The sequence below is a fragment of the Sinocyclocheilus rhinocerous genome, unplaced genomic scaffold (genome assembly GCF_001515625.1).
Source record: "Sinocyclocheilus rhinocerous isolate Xijiao unplaced genomic scaffold, SAMN03320098_v1.1 scaffold1488, whole genome shotgun sequence".
NCBI lineage: Eukaryota > Metazoa > Chordata > Actinopteri > Cypriniformes > Cyprinidae > Sinocyclocheilus > Sinocyclocheilus rhinocerous.
Window position 1 is genome coordinate 1,277,259 of NW_015633542.1, and position 8,899 is coordinate 1,286,157.

At 37.7% G+C, this 8,899-nt stretch overlaps 1 protein-coding gene across 6 annotated transcripts in view; it reads right to left on the reverse strand.

The window, feature by feature from the left end:
* The window catches only part of syt2b (synaptotagmin IIb), a 50,725-nt gene extending 43,538 nt beyond the window's left edge, over positions 1-7,187 (reverse strand). Inside the window, exons 1-2 of one of the 6 annotated variants that reach the window (XM_016557965.1) lie at positions 7,012-7,187; positions 5,618-5,728 (exon numbers count right to left, since the gene is read on the reverse strand). The gene's annotated coding sequence lies outside the window, so the exon portion shown is untranslated. Of the gene's footprint in view, positions 1-5,617; positions 6,035-6,419; positions 6,437-7,011 lie in introns of those variants that run through there. The other 5 variants (XM_016557968.1, XM_016557966.1, XM_016557964.1 and 2 more) reach the window with 5 other exon arrangements.
* Between the last annotated feature and the right edge of the window lie 1,712 nt (positions 7,188-8,899).

Here is an 8,899-nt window from a genome sequence, read left to right on the forward strand (position 1 = left end):
TTTATTTAATTTTAACAAAGGCATGTTGTGTGTCTCCGCAGTTAAATCAGTGTCTGTCATGATAAAACCTTAATATCAAACCTTAATATCAAACCTATATAATGAGTTTGGAAATTTTAGAGAAATGCTTCAGCATTACACTGTAACTAAACCCATTAGATTTTAGCCGACTAAATTTACTGTAGATTTAGTCCACTAAAACTAGACTAAAACTAAAAACAATTCAAATGACTAAAATATGACTAAAACTAAATGGCATTTTAGTCAAAAGACTATGACTAAAACTAAATCAAAAGCTGCTGTCAAAATTAACACTGGCCCTTTACAAAAAAGGTAAAACATCAATGTCGGATGATTGTGAAGTTGGAAGAGAAAATGAGATTTGGAGGAGTTTTTCGCCCTAGCCTACCTTTTTGAACCGGAGTACCCAGACGAAGAATTAACCATGCATGACCTTTCCAACATGATTTCGTAATGCGTGAAGCCGTAGACGTGCATCACAGAGCTAGTGCAAGATGAGCATTTGTTGTTTAAAGTAAATTATTCCTCGGCTGGGATCATGCAGAGCCCTTTGAAGCTGCATTGAAACTGCAATTTGGACCTTCAACCAGCTGATCCCCATTCAAGTCCACTATTTAGGAAAAAACCTGGAATGTTTATCTCAAAAACCTTAATTTCTTTTCGACTGAAGAAAGAAAAACATGAACGTCTTGGATGACTTGGGGGAGAGTAAATTATCAGGAAATTTTTATTCTAGAAGTGAACCAATCCATTAAACTTAAAAAAAATTTTAATTAAAAACAGAAATGCTTCTTTGTAAATTTACATTAAATAAAATAAGTTTAAATTTATGTACTGAAATTACTAGATTACTAGATTTAAAAAAAACAATTAATTCATTTAATAATATTGAGACAAAAACTAATAAAAAAAATTATAATACTAAAAAAATAACGACAAAAGCTTTTACTTAAGTTAAAATGACTGAAAAAAAAAACTACAAATAAATTAAAATAAAAGTTAATTCAGAATATTTATAAACACTAACACTGTTACACTAACACTAAAATAGCATATAAAAAATAACACTGGTCCCAAATATACATCGGTCTTCTGACATGCATAAAATGGCAATCATTCAGTACCTTGGTAAGGTATATATCTCAAAGTACCATGGTATTGCTTTCTGATGCCATCATTGTACCACAGTACAGCCTTGTTTTTAAGGAATAAACACCCTCTCATACACAAACACACACTCACTAACTGTGTAATTTAGCAACATACACTTCAGCTCCGTTTGTCTTTGTCAGAAATGGCAGTGGAGTGTAGCAGAGCTTTCTGAGCAGTATGTGTGTGTGTCTCGGGGGGATGGACATACACTGCACCAGTAGCTGTGTGCTGTGCAGCAGTCTGCATGTGTTAGCCTGAGGCGCTGTGGCCCACAGTCATCCACCCAGCCATTTGCTAACATTCACGCCTCATTGTACAGTACCGCTGCTTCACCTGACAGGATATTGCTGCAAGATTATGTTATTGCAAATACAATATGTGAAGTTTTATAAGAATGCATGCATAATTTGCATCATGCACGAACACGCAAAAGACAGTATTCTCAAATTAGCATAAAGCTAAATGCCACCAGGGCCTGGAGTTATTTCCATCATTTACATTTTACTTTTGAATATGAAAACCACAAATGTAGAAAGGTCAATGCTTATCTATCAGTTTGACTGACAAAACTGCAATGACATCATTAAGAGACAAGTTTTAGCCAATAAGAGTCAAGAAAACAGAGCTAGCTTAAAGATTCTTCTCTAAATCCCACTATTAAAATGTAACTGACTGATCCTGTCATCCGCCAGATTATCAACAAAATTTTACTATTTTCTAATGAAAGTCAAATGGAAGTTCTGTATGTTTAAAATAGCTTTAAATTGCATTTTGAAGAAATTATAAAAGAAAATGGTAAAAGGTTGTGTATTTTTACATTTTGTAAATGTACATTTTATTGTTTATTTTTATAAAAGTTAATTTTTGCATACACTATGTTATCAGTTGTAAACACTTTGAAATGAGGCTTTTCTCTTTTCTCTCCGTCATTCTGATTCAGTCTATTTTACTGTGCAATTTACCAATTTCTGTCAAGACAAACGTTCACACTTCACAACCCATGTAAAAATAATATCTATTCCATTTTTACCACTTCATGAGCACATTTTACTGAAAATTATGCTGTTCACAGTTCATTCCAGTTCTACAACAGCAACCAAGGGGGGCGGGGCTTAGAAAAGGGTCAATATCATAGAACTGTAATATTGCTTTCTTGTTCTCTAACACTCCCACACACACACCTTCCACATCTGATTTAGTCAGCATGCTGTAACATCTCGCAGCCTGAGGGCACTGAATCTACCAGCCCAGCACCTTGGCTGTCCTTAAATATTATGTTATGGAGCTGTCACGAACACGTCATTCTCTGATGCTGCTCTATCATCAGTTCTGAGTAATCTGATGGACAGGGGGTGATCTTTCATGTGTGGAGTTGGCATTTCATTTGTTAACGAATCAGTGTTTTAAATCTTGTGAATTAATCACTGTTGTTCACTTTCTTGCAGTGACACATTAAAGATTTAATTATCCCAATTTTTAAATGTGTAAAAATAATTATTTTTGAATATAATTATTATTGAATTATTTCTGGGGGAAAAAAGCATAACATGCTTAAAACACTTCTAGAGTCACTTAGTAGATCTGTAACATACACATTTTTAAAAAGGACAATAAGACTTGGTTCGGTCGTGAATGACTGTGTTTTAGAATACATTTTTGGGCAAATGATTCAATGAATTACAAGAAACAGAAAGTGTCACTAAATGAATCTCAAAAGAGTTGACTCACTGGAATGAATCAAATCCCCACCACTAATTTGCTGGCTGTATCCTGGCTTTTACTAAACACTGCAATGACAATCACATTCATTAGTATATCAAATAAACCCAAACCGCAAAGCTGCCCTTTTGTTATTGTGAATGAACATTTGTAGTGGCCAAAATAGCTGGCGTGACTGAGCTCTTGAATTGTGAAACAAAGAATTGTATTTCTGCATTGCCCACATTAAGCACTCAGAGTTTATGAAGCCATTACATGAGGAGTGATTGATGTGACAGCGAAGATGCTGTTAAATCAACGCTGCGTCGGCGCAAAAAGAGAAGATACGGATGGATAGGTAAAGAGAGAGAGAGAGAGAGAACATGATACTACCACACCTTTACTACGCAGTTTAAAATGCAGCTGTATGAAAACCGGAAGTGCTAAAGAAGAAAACATATTTAGAAAGGCTTTTCAAGCTTGGTCAAATATGACCAATTTAAACAGCTTGTTCATGGTTCCTTCAGTGCAGCATCATTGACAACAGATCGATTGTTTCATTAATACTGAACCTGGCAAATGTACAGTCTGAGAATTATTGCCTCATGACAAACATATTACGTGGCCATTTTGATTGTATATAGTGTTCCAATACAGGCTTTTTAAAGGCTGGTCCCAATATAGAGAACAGGGTGGGAAATAGATAAGATAAAGTAAAATAAATATATATATACAGTATATTAGCACTTATTTCAGGACGGGCAATGGAAAATAATGATTAGCACCCATTTTGCACAATATTTACTCAATTCACAAAAGAAAAACCACAAAAAAAGTAAATTATTCATTGTTTGACGATTCCATCTTTTTATTTTAAAACTGACACAAGGGGAAACTACAACAGACAATGCCAATAATCTCAAATAAATCATCTGACACTTAATAAATCGGCCTGTCACTATGATTATATATTCTCAGACGTGTATGCTTACACACATATAGCTAACTGTGCTGTTATATCTTGTCTATGCAACCTGCTGACCCTGCTGCAATAACAATATCCTAGTATCCTACTGTGGTTTTCATGAAAGTAATGATATCAGCTTATAAAGAAAGAAAAGAACGCATTTAATGCGTACCGACAGTCATTTCATCCATGTTGATTAAAGGAACCACAGAGAGACCCTTACGCTTTATGTGAATGCATCCCAATTTCAGCAAGACACGATTACAGCAGGCAAAGACCATTCAATTTCATGAACCATCAAGCAGATATCCACTTTTAAAAACGTACGGCACTCAAGAGAACAAGAGATATAGATAGAAAAATAAGAGGTTTGGGTATGTCACTGATACTCCAAATAAGAAAAATCAGTAAATACAAGAACATAAACCAAACGCAACATCCCAAAGCTCAAGATGAGCGAGATGTTCTTTATAATAACGGTGTATTAGGAGTCTGTTGAGTTATGAGTCCTGATACTGCGTCATTATTACCCAAGTCCCATCCATTACTGTAAAACAAAAAAATGGACAATGTTCTTCTTCAAACATTACCGGCCCCTGTACAGCAGTAAGGGAGCATGATTTATTACAGGAAAGGGAAACGTTTCACTCCACTGAACAGACTCCACACATAACCCTCACACAAGTATGTGTGTGTGTGTGTGTGTGTGTGAGAATGTGTCCAATGCGGCGATGCCTCCTCTGTCTCACCTCTGCTTTGAGTAGAGCGAGGTCTACTCTTAATCTAACCGAGTGCTGTTATTATGTGGAGCTCTCAAGGACTGACCCGAAGCACTTAGCCAAAGTGTTGCGGCCCAGGGCACCTCCCAGTCATCTATCTGTCTGCATTTGTCTTTCTCCAGCGCTATTCGCCACTGCAGGCAATGAGATTACCTCTTAAATTGCCTTTCCTGTTATCGGCCCTGCTGAGATGTCTTGGAGAAGTGAAGGCACACGCAAGAATGAACACAACACACAATGGTCGACCTCAGCGCAGTTCGTTTCACCTGCCAACCAGCAGCAAGCATAATAAAACGTTAAATGAGAAAAACAAGATGATGCAGTTCACTTCCCCTAAACATCAAGGTAGTCAGGTTTATAACATCCTTCGCCAGCAGACAGGACGAGTAAATCTGCGCCTGTTGTCGGCAAAACAGCTTGATCAGCAAAAAGATCAGCACGATCAGCAGTCGCACGGCCAGTAACGAGCTCTCCGCTGGACACCAAACCCTAAATAGTCTGCAAAACAGCTAGTACTAGCAACTCAAATAATTCAAGAGAATGTTGTAGTATTTCAATGCAGATAAACCAATCAAAAAAAAAAAAAAACTTGTCATAACAACATTAAAAAGTGCAAAAACAGCTGCAATTGTGTTTTATGATCATGCATACTCAATCTACAGAGTCAGCAGTGATGTGTCAGACCGTTATCAAGAAATGCATATTGTGTGTACAAATTATGAGATTCTCAAGTTCTATTCTACACACATCGGCCACTATTATGTAATGTGATACTGCAGCACTAGGACACTACGCACTCGCACTCTCCTGTGCGCTGAGAAAGTTCCACTCGCTGACAAAGATCTTCCTCTCTCTCCTCTCTGTTGTACGCCACCTCTCCCTGATTTTTGCGTTATAATGACTAAAAGACTACATTTACATTCCTGTCTAAGCATTTCAAATGTTAAACTGCACTGTATAAAAGGCATGCTTTATCATAAAAGGGGGATACTGTACTTACCTCTGTACCGTGTGTATCCTCACTGGAGATGTACTGCACCAAGAAGAGGGTGGTGATGCAGAGGGGGGTTGAGGAAAGAAACTTCACAGAGTGCGCAGGGCACTTGGAGAGCTTGGGAAAAAAATAAAAGTGACAACAATCAGGACTTTTGGTTTATCCTCTTCTGGTTGTGTTGGAAATATCAGACATGTGCAAACACACACACACCCTTGATGTCTTCCTCTACGCACCCCCACGCTCACACACACATACACACACACACACACACACACACACAATAGCTCGGATCGGGACAGATGCAGAGATGCTCTCATGCACACACACACATTTCTAGTCTCACACCCTGCAATAGTTGCTCAGCACCACAGCCCCTGGTGTTTCACTGCTGTATTTCCCGGCACTGAGCTGTCATTGGTTCAATCACGGCTCAATAAAAACTCCTCCCATTTCCAATTGGGTGAGGAGGGATTTGTTTTCATGGCACACTCTGAAACCCATCCCACCAATACCGCTTTAAAAACCTACACTAAATGTAAGGAGAATGCTGAGCTATGAAAATCAGGCAGGATGGAGTGAGAGGAGGAAATGAGTATAACGCGAGCGGGCGGGGCGACAGAGAGCGCAGTAACCAATCAATGAGCTGCAGAGAGAAGCGCAAAAGATGCGGTGGAGTTCAGGGAACGCGTTCTCCCTCCTGCGCTGATGAATCTTCAGCGTAATAACAAAATACATTACATATTTAATGCGAGTTGTGGATAGGAGATTGCTGTACTGAATGTAAATGAATAAAGAGAGCGTGTACCCCGAAATAATGACAATAAATCTTTGTCGACTGTGCTGTCCTCACGGGCTGAAACAACAAGGCGGCCAGTGTGGACTGATTCAAAAAGCAAATGAATCTTCTGAGCCGATTCTTTATAGTGAATTGAAAACGCGGCCAATAATGTCCGCATCCCGAAACAATGAGCCGGTTCTTTTAATTAAAGGATAGTTCAATAAGACGAGTTATCGGTTTGAATAAGCCTGAAAAATACTTTACTGAACTAATCTGACTTGGATGATGAAGGGCAAGATGGCCGTGTCGAAATGAAAAACGGTTTGTGTTAGTATTACGGAATGGCTGTTCACATCACAAAATCGTTAAATTCAAATTCAATAATTTAAAATTTAAATGTAATTTTTAATAAATTAAATATTACTAGTGAAGTGTAACAAAAACAAAATTCTGTAGGAATCCATCAAACAGAATCGCAGGTTAACGCATTACAAAAATGTATTCGTTTGTAAACAGAACCGAAATATCATCTTGTAAAAATCCAAATTATAGGTCTTGCGTTATGTACCGAGATTATTTTTATGTTCTGACATCAAAATTAAACAAAAACAATACTTACAGCTCCAAAAAGCACCGTCTTCAGAGTTCGACAGACCAGCCGTCAGAATAACCGTTGAGATTTAAAAGACTGAGATTCCCGCTTGTGCGTGTCCTAAAGTGGTGAACCCTGGTAAAACAAGCGTTTTGACTACCTTCACCACACAACAAAGAAAATTCACTCTTTTTCGCATGTTGGACAACGCTGAGCCCAATGTTCACTAGCGTGTTCACTTTAGAGAATCGATTCGGAACAGATTCATTACTCAAACGCAAGTGTTCGTATGAATCGCTGTGCGCGGCATAGGTCCGTTCGAAACAACTGTTCTCGATGCTTCAAAACCTTTATGAATCTTTTGCTTCGAATCAGTGCTTCGGACTTAATGGAATATTCGTTACTGTAACGTTGCAGAAACGTTCTGAAATGGTTTAACGGGTAGGGATGCACCGATACCACTTTTTCCAGTACTCACCCGATACCGATACTTTTATTTTTGGTACTTGCCGATACCGATATTTTTATTGCATTTGTACAAATTTTAAATATGGGGTACAGAAACCAAAAGAGTATGTATAGTATTAGTTGGTTAACTTCATTTATCAAATAGATACAGTCAAAAAAAAAATTATTCAGACACCTTCAACATTTCTCACATTATCACAGTTTATTCACTTTTAGTTTAGAACATGGTAATAAAATATGACAAAAACTCAGAGTTTAACTGTGTCATAATAAATTCAGCTTGATAATGTTAGATAACTTTGATAGAAAGGTATGTAATGAAAATAAATTATGTTTATAGTGAATGCCCCTATGAATGGTTTTATTTTTACGATTTAGTTTTAATCCAAATGATGTGTGTGCTAAGTGAGTGAACATCAAAGTTCACACAACAGAAGTTCTCTCTCCCTCTCTCTCTCTCTCTCTCTCTCTCTCCCTCCCTCCCTACCGTTTAGTAACTTGTGCATTGATTTACTTGTTTTTGACATATCCGACCGAAGTACAAACTTTCCAGTGATGTCTGTGAGAAAGATATATTCACTCGACAAGCTCGCGCATCTGCGCCGCCGCGCGCACAATTCACTCAGCGTGGTTTGCTGCTTATCAGCTCGCGCACATCAGCTATACAGGCCTTAATACTGAATGTTTAATATTATATTCATTGCATACATATACTTCCTAGACATCCTTAATCTCTAATAACTCCATTCTGCTGTCTGTTGTTCTGTTGTCAGTGTTTCTTTGTCTGAATATGGCAATTTCAAGTGAAACTAACAGTTTATTAGGCTATTTAAATTCATAAAAGTTGAGTAAAATTTTCTATAATGTTCTTTAAAAATAAAAAAGTGCTACAAAGTAATAAAATACTACTAAAAATCAAATACAATTTTAATTTTGTGTTCTCATTGTATTTACACAACTTTAACCAGGAGATGTTTTCAATGTTTTCAGTTTCTTCTCCCACCACAAATTTGATGTGCTCTTTAATATCATTTATTGTAAACTGTATTTACTGTATTTTAACCAGCAATCCAGGTGTAACGGAGTCGACGAGACGAGAGACGTGCGGCTCCATATGCAAGCTTTTTATTAAAAGACGTGGTCACAAACACAGGCAGGGTCGAAACACCAGCGAACAGATATGGCACGGGCAGAACACAAGAGCAGTCCAGTAAACAGGCGTGGGTCGATCGACGGTGAACAATATCCAACAGGGCAAGGCAAAGAGAGATAATCCAGGTACATAGCAATAATCCAGGCAGGGGCAAACAGAGTCCGAAACAGCAAGACAAAAAAGGGTAATCCGAAAACACAGGCAAGAATCTGAAAACAGGCAAGGCGAGACTATGACTAAACTAGGAAAACTGGAACTGGCTCCGTAAAGTGCTATCACTAGGAGAGTAATAAA